Source organism: Chlorocebus sabaeus, chromosome 10 (genome assembly GCF_047675955.1).
Source record: "Chlorocebus sabaeus isolate Y175 chromosome 10, mChlSab1.0.hap1, whole genome shotgun sequence".
NCBI lineage: Eukaryota > Metazoa > Chordata > Mammalia > Primates > Cercopithecidae > Chlorocebus > Chlorocebus sabaeus.
Genome location: NC_132913.1, coordinates 51,030,443 through 51,044,075, shown reverse-complemented (window position 1 = coordinate 51,044,075; position 13,633 = coordinate 51,030,443).

Sequence of the window (13,633 nt, the reverse complement as noted above, 5' to 3'; positions counted from 1 at the left end):
AGCAAAGGACATATATGGAATTATAACAAAACAAACAAACAAAACCCTCAATCCAAAACAAGGGAGAAAATGAGGAAAAATATTTCAAGATTTGAAAGCCATCCAAGGGTCATATGAGGCTACTGTTTCCAGGATAGTTTAGAAGGCCTTTTTCCCTTACTTTACAATATCATAATTCTTTTTTCAGCTATAAATTTGTGCTCTATAGTGAAGTCAACAGTCAATAATCAGATTTCGGGACAATAATAAAAAATGGAAAGAACCTTCAATTACTGCATAGTAAAACATTTGTTCTCAAACTGAAATATATCCTGTGAAAAACTGTTCAAATATCCATGTGTCTGTAGCAAGCTGAACACAGGGCACACTCACAAGAGTACACATCTGATAGAGGATGTAGACATATTCCGGTGGGAGAGTATCAGTTCAAGAAGCCTTTACTGAGCAACTGCTTTATGCTTGCCGCTAAATTCATCCCGCAGGGGTGACAGGAGCTCATTTAAGCCTGAGCTGGCCTATGCATTCATTACCAGCTGCAGATAATAGAGGATCTGAAGCTTGATTGGGAAGTCAGTATTTTAGTTAATGAGAAAACTTTTCCATAAATCTAAGATGATAAGACACAGGTTAGGGTCAGAAATAAATCAGGCCGGAGTCAGGACACCAACCAGCAAATACAGTCACAATGTCCAGGGGAAAGAAACTAAGGAAACAGTATGGGCTAGTCAGCTGATTTCTTTTCCTCGCTTCTTTAACACCTTCGCTAATCTTCTCTGAATTTGTCCTTGTTTGGGAATACAGTGGGCCAGTGTGACTGGCTGAGAACAGCTCACTTATTTTGCGGTGCGTGCCAACAGGCCCACCTGTCTGGAGGAATTCTAACAGTTGAATCTCTCCCGATGTGCACAAGACCCCCTCAGTAGCAGCCACATCAAATGTTCTATCTTACCAGGGACTCTTCTCAGCACTCCGCAGGTTGTTGATGAAACAAAAACCAGAACAACGCAATCTAGTTAATGTGGAAGTTACTCTCATGATCCCTGGAACTATTAGTACTATTAGGGGTATTCTTCACTCTTAAAAAAGACGTAAGAGGCCGGGCGCGGTGGCTCAAGCCTGTAATCCCAGCACTCTGGGGAGCCTAGGCGGGCGGATCACGAGGTCAGGAGATAGAGACCATCCTGGCTAACACGGTGAAACCCCGTCTCTACTAAAAATACAAAAAACTAGCCGGGCGAGGTGGCGGGCGCCTGTAGTCCTGGCTACTCGGGAGGCTGAGGCAGGAGAATGGCGTGAACCCGGGAGGCGGAGCTTGCAGTGACCTGAGATCCGGCCACTGCACTCCAGCGTGGGCGACAGAGCGAGACTCCGTCTCAAAAAAATAAAATAAATTTTAAAAAAAGACACAAGAAAGCAATGTCCCTCTTATTCCCCTAGCATTGAGAATGAAGTCCACGCCTAGAGAGGGTAGAGCCAAGAGAATTTTGAAGAGCCAGGGTCTTCATTTATCCTGCCTGAAGAGTGCCCTGCCGATAGACTTCTTTTTGTATGCTATAAGCCATTGGTTCCTGCGCCAGTTGAATAAAATTTATCTGATACGTGCAGCCAAAAGCATTCTAACTGATACAGTTTTTCAGGCAATTTATTTCACAAACAAATAAAATAAACCTAGGAGGTAAAGTGACTTAACCAAGGCCATAAAACTAATTAAGAGTGTTGGGGCCAAAGGAACTTTCCCTTCACCCTCTGAAGGTTAACTGCATAATCGACTCACAATAAGGCAGATTAGTAAGAGAAAAGGCTTTACAAATGTATTACTACTAAGTGAATAGGGAGAAAAAGAGTCATTAGGCAGTTTCCAGTGGGGTACAGAGACCCACATATCCTACTTCTTAGAGGAAGGGGAAATGGGGATGTGTGGATGACGTTAGGGGAATCATAAATGATGTTTAAGGGAAGTCAGTGGTCTGGGGCAAAGTCTGTTGGGACCGTAGAGCGGATAATGGTTTATGCCAAAAGTCTTTCCAGGTGTGTTGATACACTTCTGTCTTCCTTCCTAGAATATGGGTTCAATCAATGAAAACTCAGGGAAGAAACCAGAGGTAATTGTTTTTTTCTTTGGGAAGTGTGGACTTTAGACAGATAAGGGAATTTCAGAGAACAATTTTTACCTGTGCTTAGGGAGAGATGGTGATGGGGCAGAGGGGACGCCAGAGAGACCTTGAGGCCTCTTCTTCTGTTCGGCATGTACAAAGCATCATATTCTGGGGTATTGGTTTCTGAGTCCCCACAACAGCAAAGTCAGGGCTAGACTAGCAATCCATTGTGTACTGAGCAGTTGCATGCTATACTCCAAGTATTACCGTATCAAATATAGGTGCACTCACATATCTGTTATTAATATGTGATCTATAATTATTAATCTATAATTAATATTAATTATATGAATTAATGTTATTAATATTAATCTATAATAATCACTTTTACCCAAAGAAATTAGCATCACCACTACTTCCTGAGTCATTTGTTTTACCTGACTTTCTAAGACTGACTTTATTCAGATAATCTTTGTAATATAGTCTTTATAATATACACTTGCAAGTGTGATATTCAAAATATTCAGCAGTTGAGATGGCAGGAAACCCATACAATCAAGAATGAATACTGGCTGTACTGCAAGGACAGGGTTCTACAGGCCCTTGTTTGCCAGCCCTTACTCATTCAATTGCTGGAACAGGGGGATGTCCTGGGCTCCCCAGAAAGAGAATAGGTGCCAGGAAAGTTCACTGTGGGGGAAAGTTGTTCAATATCTTAAAAAACTAGTTTGGCTGACTACTGCATGCTGAATGGCTCTCAGTGCTGCGTTTCATACAATGTACTACTTAATAATCTTGGGTGTGTTTGTCTCATCCTCTCCTCCACATAGACTACAAATTCTTTGGGAACAGAATAAGATCTCACATTGTCAGATTTGCTCTGTATTACCAATAATACTTAGTGCCTAGGAGCTTAATAGCTAATGAATAATATAATATTAATGAAAATAACCAAAATACTAAAATAGGCATGAAAAAATATCCCATTCTCTAGTCTCATTATGCATCCTACTAATGTTTATTAAGGGATACTAAGTCCCAGGCAGAGAACTGGGTTTTTGAGATAAGGAGGAAAATAGTTATAGAACCTCATGAAAACTGTAAGGTTTATGTTTTAAAGGACTCAGATCTTGTCTAAGAATTTTGAAAAAACAGCTAATATGTATGAGAGCAAAGGCCCAGAAACACAGAGAAGGGCCTTTGGAAAGTACAAATTTTAAAGAAAGCTGAGGGTTCCTAAGTCATCATGTTCTGTCTCTCTTCAAGGTCACTAAGCTTCCCATCAGGAAACTAATGATTTCCTCATCACCATCTTTGTTCTTTTTGTAGTATTTGACACTAGTGACCACCACCTTGATATTATTCTTCCTACATCTCTAATCACTTCACTGATGCTTTTATTGGCTCCTCTTCTCTTTCTAGGCCTGAAAAAAGGACATATTTCCCAGAATTTTATTGTAAGCCCCTTACCTTGTGGATGCATTCTCTCCTTTGAAGACCCAACCACCACTCCAACGGCAATTATCAGAGCTGTCAGTTGGCTTCCAAATTTCAAATCTTCATTGTTTTCTTCCCCTCTAACTAGTCTATACATCCCTTCAGCAACTCCAAACTAACTCTCTGCCTGACTCACCCACTTCTGGTCATGGCACCACCACCCTTCATGTTATCCTGTTTTGTACCCGGAAATCACATTTGACTCTCATCTCACTCCCTCATCAGCCTAGCAAAGTGGAACGCACCTGAGATCTGGAGTCAGGAAGACCTGAGTTCAAATCTAGTCACCAGTTACTAGCCAGGTGAACCTGGGTATGGTCATTAACACTGCAGCTCCAAATCCATCAATTATTCAGTGGTGACAACATTTCCCAGCTATGAGAATTAAATAAAAGCATATGTATAAAATATCTGATATGTAACAGGTGTTTCTCTTAAACTTCTCCATAAAATTAATTGTTCTACGTAAATGACACTGCCTACATCTTTCAAATCTACATCACATATTTGTTTTAAATTTTTCTCAGTGGAGATATTTCACCTTACTGAGCCTTAAAGAATTTTGTTTGCGCTCATCTCATAGCATTAACCCCATTTTGAAATTATTGGTACTTAACATCACAAGCTGAATTTTTGGGATTTTTCAAATTTGCTCTGCCCAGTATGGTAACTATTCAAATTTAAATTTGTGACTATTCAAATGTAAATGTAAATGAACTAAAATTAAACTTTATTTGAAGCTAAATTATTCAGTTACACTGGCCACATTTCAGGTGCTCAATAACTACATGTGGCTAGTGGCTACTATAACACAGTATACTAATGAATGTTACAGAGAATTATAGAACATTTCTATCATCTAGATGTTTAACTTCCCTGTAATGGCCAAAACTGTATCTCTGTATATTATTTATTTTTGTATCCTCTGTCATCCGTTGTACTTGGTGGGAGCTTTAAAAAGTACATATTGTACAAATAAGTAAATGAATAGATATCCAAAAGTGCTTCTTAAAATCTCTGATATTATGCACTATTGATTCTGAGTCAATAACTACATTGTGTTTACATTCTTCTGAAGAGGATCACGGCACAGCCTCCTCAGTTACCTGCCCAACACATCTCTCCAATGCAGATTTAGCCTCACCAGGCTGGTTCTAAGACTTTTTGAAGAAGAATGGAAAGAAAGAAAGTAAATACAACACAAAATATTCAAGAGTAAGTGGGGAACATTTAGAGGGCAGCAGTTTAGAGCTTGCTCAAGTATGTAAGGGTAATACCTTGTTAAAAAAGAAAACTGAGCATTTTAACAAATATTGCAAGTACTTATATGCCACTTTCCTCGTGTGGAAGAAATAGAAGTAAAGACTTGAGATACTGGGATTGTCCATTATCACATGGACTTTGCTTTCTTAACTATTAATATAATGCTCTTATAGGACTGAAACCATATTGATCATGATTTCGTAAGTATTATAATTACATATCACCATATTGCAATATTTTTTCTTCATTTGCAAAGATTTTCTATTATATGACTTCTATTTCACATAATATTACATTTGTTCACAGTGGCCTTTTCATAATAAAAAACAAGTCTAGAATTATATTGGATAAAAATGTATGATGTTCCCCAAAAATGTATACAACTACCCCCAAAATATATACAATTACTATGTACCCACAAAAATCTAAAATTTAAATTTAAAAATTTGAATAAAAATAGATGACTTTTTCATTTTCACATGGCGGTTATTCATAGACAATCCTAAGAACCAATGTAAAGTCATATAAACATCCACAACATGATATTCGTTAACATTGGCCATCAGAATTTCCAGAAAAGGAATAGACTCCTCTCACAGCAGGCTGACACAGGTGCATTCTCTAAGAGGGGCATGAGGAATACAGCCCCTTGACTCCTTCTGACATTAATGGGCATCCCACAGCCAGATCTTTGTGCCCTGCCTTGAGAATTTACCCGACTGTAAAATTACATTCTACATAGTTTCATGCGGGAAGATGACGCATGTCACTCCTGGAAACCATCACATGTTCCCTATAAATTATTTGGCTAAGCAGCTCTTGCCATGGGTAGTCAGTTTTAGCCTTAAAATTCTTTTACCTTTACCTCGACTGCCTAAGAATGGCAAAGAAAGGTATTTTCACTCTTGCACAATCTATAACAGGAAGTCCAAGAAAACACTGAATTACTGTTGCCTCAAGATTTTTTTTTTTTTTTTTTTTTTTTTTGGTAGTAAGAGACTTGCCATATTATTTTACCTGATACAAAGTCAATCATTAGCAAGTACTTTGACAGCCTCTAACTGAACAGGTTACTGGGCCAGATATGTTAAATGCTCCTTGTGACAGCATAAATATTTTACATAGTTAATTCCTCTTTATTTGGCTTTTTCACTTAGGTTTAGGATGATGCTAATCAATCATATGGTTTTCACAATCAATTTTCAGTTAATGCAGTATAACTTCAATTAAAATACATGGTAAGAGTAAAAACAAAGTGTTCTGACAATTTGTGCAGCTGTGAATTCCTTCTTTATTATAACGAAGTATACTGAAATCTCAGGTTTATTTTTACTTTCTTAACATTTTCATTCTCCAATCGTTGTGACAGGACAACTGTGTTCTTTCCACCAAACTACTGCCAGTAACTAGTTGTATGACTCAGTTAACTTTTTAAATGTATATTTCTCTGCAACTACAAAATAAATATAGTACTAAATTATTTCACAAGTTTCCTAGAAGAATTTAACAAGATAATGTATAAGAAAGTACCTAACACAGGATCTAGTAGATGGAAAGTGTAGTAGACATTGATTAAGTTTTAATTCAGCACATATTCAATATGTATAGAGAAAATCTACCAGTCAAATTCATCTTATTCCTTCTCAAATTCCACTACCTTTCACCTTCACAATTAGTATTTATAAGTATTCTACTATTCTCTCGATGTTTTCCTTTGTTCGTTTGGTTGTATATTTATTACAATTTTGACATACATAAGACGACATTTCTTTTTTTTATATATGCTTTAAGTTCTAGAGTACATGTGCACAACGTGCAGGTTTGTTACATATGTATACATGTCTCATGTTGGTGTGCTGCACCCATTAACTCGTCATTTACATTAGGTATATCTCCTAATGCTATCCCTTTCCCCAACCCCACCCCATGACGGGGCCTGGTGTGGGATATTCCCCACCCTGTGTCTAAGTATTCTCATTGTTCAGTTCCCACCTATGAGTGAGAACATGCAGTGTTTGGTTTTCTGTTCTTGTGATAGTTTGCTGAGAACAATGATTTCCAGCTACCTCCATGTCCCTACAAAGGACATGAACTCATCCTTTTTTTATGGCTGCATAGTATTCCATGGTATATATGTGCCACATTTTCTTAATCCAGTCTGTCATTGATGGACATTTGGGTTGATTCCAAGTCTTTGCTATTGTAAATAGTGCCGCAATAAACATACGTGTGCATGTGTCTTTATAGCAGCATGATTTATAATCCTTTGGGTATATACCCAGTAATGGGATGGCTGGGTCAAATGGTGTTTCTAGTTCTAGATCCTTGAGGAATCGCCACACTGTCTCTTCCACAATGGTTAAACTAGTTTACAGTCCCACCAACAGTGTAAAAGTGTTCCTATTTCTCCACATCGTCTCCAGCACCCGTTATTTCCTGACTTTTTAATGATTGCCATTTTAACTGGTGTGAGATGGTATCTCATCGTGGTTTTGATTTGCATTTCTCTAATGGTGAGTGATGATGAGCATTTTTTCATGTGTCTGTTGGCTGCATAAATGTCTTCTTTTGAGAAGTGTCTGTTCATATTGTTTACCCACTTTTTGATGGGGTTTTTGGTTTTTTTCTTGTAAATTTGTTTGAGTTATTTGTAGGTTCTGAATATTAGCCCTTTGCCAGATGAGTAGATTGCAAAAATTTTCTCCCATTCTGTAGGTTGCCTGTTCACTCTGATGGTAGTTTCTTTTGCTGTGCAGAAGCTCTTTAGTTTAATGAGGTCCCATTTGTCAAGTTTGGCTTTTGCTGCCATTGCTTTTGGTGTTTTAGACATGAAGTCTTTGCCCATGCCTATGTCCTGAATGGTATTGCCTAGGTTTTTCTTCTAGGGTTTTTATGGTTTTAGGTCTAACATTTAAGTCTTTAATCCATCTTGAATTAATTTTTATATAAGGTGTAAGGAAGGGATCTAGTTTCAGCTTTCTACATATGGCTAGCCAGTTTTCCCAGCACCATTTATTAAATAGGGAATCCTTTCCCCATTTCTTGTTTTTGTCTGGTTTGTCAAAGATCAGATGGTTGTAGATGTGTGGTATTATTTCTGAGGGCTCTGTTCTGTTCCATTGGTCATATCTCTGTTTTGGTACCAGTACCATGCTGTTTTGGTTACTGTAGCCTTGTAGTATAGTTTGAAGTCAGGTAGCGTGATGCCTCCAGTTTTGTTCTTCTGGCTTAGGAGTGTCTCGGCAATGTGGGCTCTTTTTTGGTTCCATATGAACTTTAAAGTAGTTTTTTTCCAATTTTGTGAAGAAAGTCATTGGTAACTTGATGGGGATAGCATTGAATCTATAAATTACCTTGGGCAGTGTGGCCATTTTCACAATATTGATTCTTCCTATCTATGAGCATGGAATGTTCTTCCCTTTGTTTGTGTCCTCTTTCATTTCATTGAGCAGTGGTTTGTAGTTCTCCTTGAAGACGTCCTTCACATCCCTTATTTCTACAGAAAACATTAAACATAAAAGCTAAGATTTGACATCTTATCAGCTTTTGGAAAAATTGTGAAATTCATTTAACTATCTCCATGTCCACAATGAATAAACTTAAAGTGAACAGTGGTGAGATGCCAGAAAAGTGACCTCTCAGGAAAAAGGCAGAGATGTATCACCCTCCAAAGCAAGACCTTTAAGAGTAGTTTGGTATGATCTGTAGTGGAGCTAAATTTCTTTTGGCTTCATTGACAGAAGCACTGGTTTCTCATGTTATTTGTTCAACCTAACTATAAATGGCAAAATCTGATTCTGTTTCATATGGTACCTAAAATTCTGAAATGGGGATTGGAAGGCAGAGTATGATTATCTGCAAAGGATATTTATTAAGGAAACATCACAAGATATTTTCAAGACCTAATAAAGGACTAGTCTTTAGCACATAGAAATTGCTCAGTAAATATGTGTTGAAGAATGAATGAAGCAAGAGCCAAGCGTTACATGTTATCTTTTTTATCTCATAGCACTCAGTGAAATATAAGTACAGAAAAGGTGCTCAACAAATACTTGCTGAATTGAATGTAAATTTTGTTGAGCAAACCATATTCCTTGAGTTATTCTTTTTGACCCTTAGGTTGCTCCCTTAGGTCAATTCCACTGAGCTACTATTAAGATCTTGAATTCAAAATTTGTCTGGAGGAACTGGGAAAGGCATATCAATTCATAAATATCCGTTTTCTCACTTGAAACTGAAGCCCAATTCTAAGACACTTTTTTTATACTAATTTTCTTTCCTTGACAAATATTTAATAGAACCCTTCAACTTACTCCCCATCTGTGATATTTTGAAATACATAGTTGTTCTATCACACTATTTCCTGGCATACAACTCCTAAAATCCTTAGAACTTCCATGGCAATGTCTTTTTGTATGATCATGACTGACAACTGGCAGCCCCTAGGTGGCATCGGGATGGAGGTTCATCACCTGAATGACCAAGGCAGGATTAGAAGCTTGGGACTCAGCCCCATGACCCAACCTCTAGGGAGGGTAGAGGGACTAAAGTTAAATTTATCACGAGTGGCCAATTATTTCATCGATCATGCCTAGTAATGAAGCCTCCATAAAAATTCAAAAGGGCTTGGAGAGCCTCCGGATAGCTGAACATGTGGAGGTTTACTGGATGGTGAACAATAATTTATCCACGTGTCAGGAGACTGGCACATCCCAGCTCCTTGGGCACAGAAGCTCCTACGTAGGAGCACTTCCAAATGTGGCCCTATGTATCTCTTCACCTGGCTGTTTATTTATATCCTTTAAAATAATATTTGTAATAAATGGGTAAACCTAAGTAAGGATTTCCCTGAGTTCTATGACCTATGTAGCAAATTAATTGAACCCAAAAGAGGAGCTCATAGGAATCCCAACTTGTAGCCATTTGGTAAGAAGTTCTGGACGCCCAGACTTGTGATGGATGGGAAGGAGGGAGCAGTCTTGTGGAACTGGCCCTCTACTTGTGGTTTCTGAGGCTATCTTCAGGTAGATAGCCTCAGAGTTGAATTGAATTGGAGGATACCAGCTGGTGTCCACTGCAGAACTCATTGCTTGCTTAGTGTGTGGGGAGGAACCCCGCACGTTTGGCCACAGACATCTTCTGTGTTGATTGTTGTTGAGTGAGAGAATAGAAAAAGCCATCTGAGTCTGTGTGTAAATTGTCTTTTCCACTCACACCACTGCGAACAACACACACACAACTAGAAGAGCCACAAGGGTTTTGTCAAAATAAATTCTTGGAAATATATTGAGTCAAACTCAACATGTTCAGCTTGAATTCAAAACTCTCAGAAGTTCAATTTCTCCTTAGTCCAGGCTTACCCCAATAATGCACCATAAATTACTAGTTAGATTTCTCCATCCTCCCCAATATACAATAGTCATTCACACCTTTTGTTGTTTCTCTTACTTACACTTTGATATAGTCTCTTTCTTTATTCCAGAACCTTTCATTCCAGAACTTTAAGGCTCATCAGTAATTCACACCATCTGTTATTTCTTTTACTTATAGCTTGATATCATCTCCTTTCTTTATTCCAGAATCCTTCATTCTAGAATTTTAAGGCTGATCAATGTAAACTCCAATGGCACCTTCCTTTACATGGTAGGCATTTGTGTTCATCCTTTTAAGCTCTCCCGACCTCATATTACTTCAGAATATTTTGTCTTTTGTACACGCTATTCTGCAAAACCTAACTTACCATTGATTGAAAATTCTCCGAAGGCAGAAAACATATTACTTTCTTTGTTTTTTCGTAAATCTCATAACACCTGTTATGGCACCTAACGCTCTGAGAAGTCAATGGATTCCTGCGAGTTTAAATAGGATGGAATAGAATTGAGTGGCAAGATTATTTAAGGACAGAAAGAAAAAGAAACTTCGTAATAATCGACTATGCTAAAATTATACATAGTAACTAACAAGGCTAAATTTAAGGGAAAATGTTCCAATCGTAAAGATGGTTGTATCTCAATACCGTGTATTTGACTAACTGATTTTTTTCATTGTCATTTTTGCCCCACTGTAATGTAAACTCCACAGGGCAGATATTATTGCCATTTTTTCTTCACTATTGTGTCCCTCGTGCTAAGAATAATGCCTGGCACATCATAGGTGCTCAATATATATTTGTGAAATGAATGAATAAATAAACGAATTTAGGAAAGTGATTCTTTAAAAAGGTAATGCTTCATCTTGTATTCCCTTTGTCATCAGGATAAAGTTATTCAAAGCACATTTCACTCACATCCCTTAGCTTTTCTGCCTCACAAGAACTCTCTGGATGTTTCTATAAGAAAAGCCTATCTCAGTTGGGCTGGATAGGTGGCTCACACCTGTAATGCCAGCACTTTGGGAGGCCGAAGTAGGTGGATCACGAGGTCAGGAGTTTGAGACCAGCCTGACCAACATAGTGAAACTCTGTCTCTACTAAAAGTACAAAATTTAGCCGGACATGGTGGCATGTGCTTGTAATCTCAGCTACCTGGGAGGCTGAGGCAGGAGAATTTCTCGAACCCAGGAGGTGGAGGTTGCAGTGAGCCGAGATTGCGCCACTGCACTCCAGCCTGGGCGACAGAGCAAGACTCCATCTCAAAAAAAAAAAAAAACAAAAACAAAAACAAATAAACAAAAAAAGTAAAGCCAAGAAAACAGAAAAGAATATGAATTATCGCTGAACAGATTTTGGGAGGAAAAATGACAGAAAGTAGTTACAAGGTTGGTTGTCATATTTCTCAATTTCTTATTTCTCAATCAAAAGATATTTCAAAAATCTTTTTAATTTCATTTTTCTTACACAGTTTAATTCAAAGTAGCTTAGCAAGGCAAAGATAGGAATATTGGATATGTCCTGCAATGCCATTTCTAGTCACACTTACAATTAGTGCCACTCTAACAAGAAGTCGGTGGAGAAAATCATCACTCTTTTAGCAGCAAGTAAAACCATACACAAAAGATTGAAGAGAAAATACAGTAGCTTACCTCTTTGGGTAACAAAACTAGCTAATGATCAGCTTATTATTCAGCGGATATAAAGCAATGTTCAGACTCCTAGGGACCCATTCCCTGTATTAGTCAGGGTTCTGCAGAGAAACACACCCAATAGAAAGTATGTATAGACAGAAGTTTATTATGAGGGATTGGTTTGTGAGGTTATGGATACTGACAAGTCTCAAGATCTGCAGTCAGTAAACTAGAGACCCTGGATGCTGATGGTGTAAATCTATTCAGAGTCCATGGGCCTACACACCAGGAGAGCTGATGGTGTAGCTGTAGTCCAAAGGCTGACAGGCTCAAGACCTAAGAAGTGCTATGTTTCAGGTTGAGTCCAAAGGCAGAAAAAAACAATGTCCTCATTTGAAGGTGGTCACAAAAGAATAGTCTTCCTCACGAGAGGCTCAGCTTTTTTGTTCTATTCAAGCCTTCAACTAATTGGATGAGACCCACCCACGCTGGGGAGGGTAATCTGCTGTACTCAGTATACTCACTTGAGTTTATCTCATCAAAACACACCCTCACGTAAACAGTCAGAATCATGTTTGACCAAATATACAGCCATCCCATGACCCAGTCAAGCTGACACATAAAAGTAACCATCACAGGCCGGGTGCTGTGCCTCATATGTGTAAACACAAAACTAAGGGAGGCCAAGGTGGGCGGATCACCTGAGGTCAGGAGTTCGAGACCAGCCTGGCCAAAATGGCGGAAACCTGTCTCTGCAAAAATACAAAAATTAGCCGGGCGTGGTGGCAGGTGCTTGTAATGCCAGCTACTCAGGAGACTGAGGAAGGAGAATCTCTTGAACCTGGGAGGCAGAGTTTGTAGTGAGCTGAGATCACGCCTTTGCACTCCAGCCTGGGCGACAAGAGCAAGACTCCATCTCAAAAAAAAGTGAAAAAAAAAAAGTAAGCATCACACCCATCATTATCTACCAGTTTTGGAAAAGATGACAGATGATATCCGGACACCTAATCACCACCTCAATTATTTTCCTTTCGCCTTCTGGGTCCTATTAACAGCAACAAATATAATACTCAAAAATGAAACATTAGGCCCTTCACAAATTTTTGTTAGAGCATCAAGCATGCTTGCTTGCTGGCTTACTTTTTCTGTATGACAAGTAACACTCCTTGCAGAGTGGGGTAGAACAGAAAAACTAGATCAGATTCATATTCATGGGTGATCTTAAATTTGTAGTCACTGAAATATTATAGCTATCAATTGTATACTTTTTATTTTTGCAAAGTGTATTGAATCCTAGGTACATACGTATTATTTAAAGATCTGGAGAAAAATATTTGTGCTTATTTTGAAGGATATCAGCTAAAAATGAAAAGAAAGCAAAAAAGTTAATATACTTTTTGTGTCAAGATATTTGTGATAGAAATTTTATTTTTATTTTAAGAGGTGGTAGGTTTTCATTTTCTAGCTTACAACCTGACATGAATAGTTGATGAGTCATCAAATTTAATTGTCCTAAAAGTAGGTTATGGTTTGGGGGAGCATGCTTTGTACTTATCTGTATTTATGATAATACATGATTTTATTTTTTTCAATGAGACAAATTGTTTTGTAAAAAATAATAAATCTGAATCTATTGATCACCTACCATGTGCCAGGCTTTCCTGTCACCTTTCATATTTTGAATGTAAATATTTCCTTCCTTTATTGGTTACTTTATAACCTCTCAGTTACCATGTTCCACCATTTTAACACTTAAAGAGGTAGAATGTGGGATT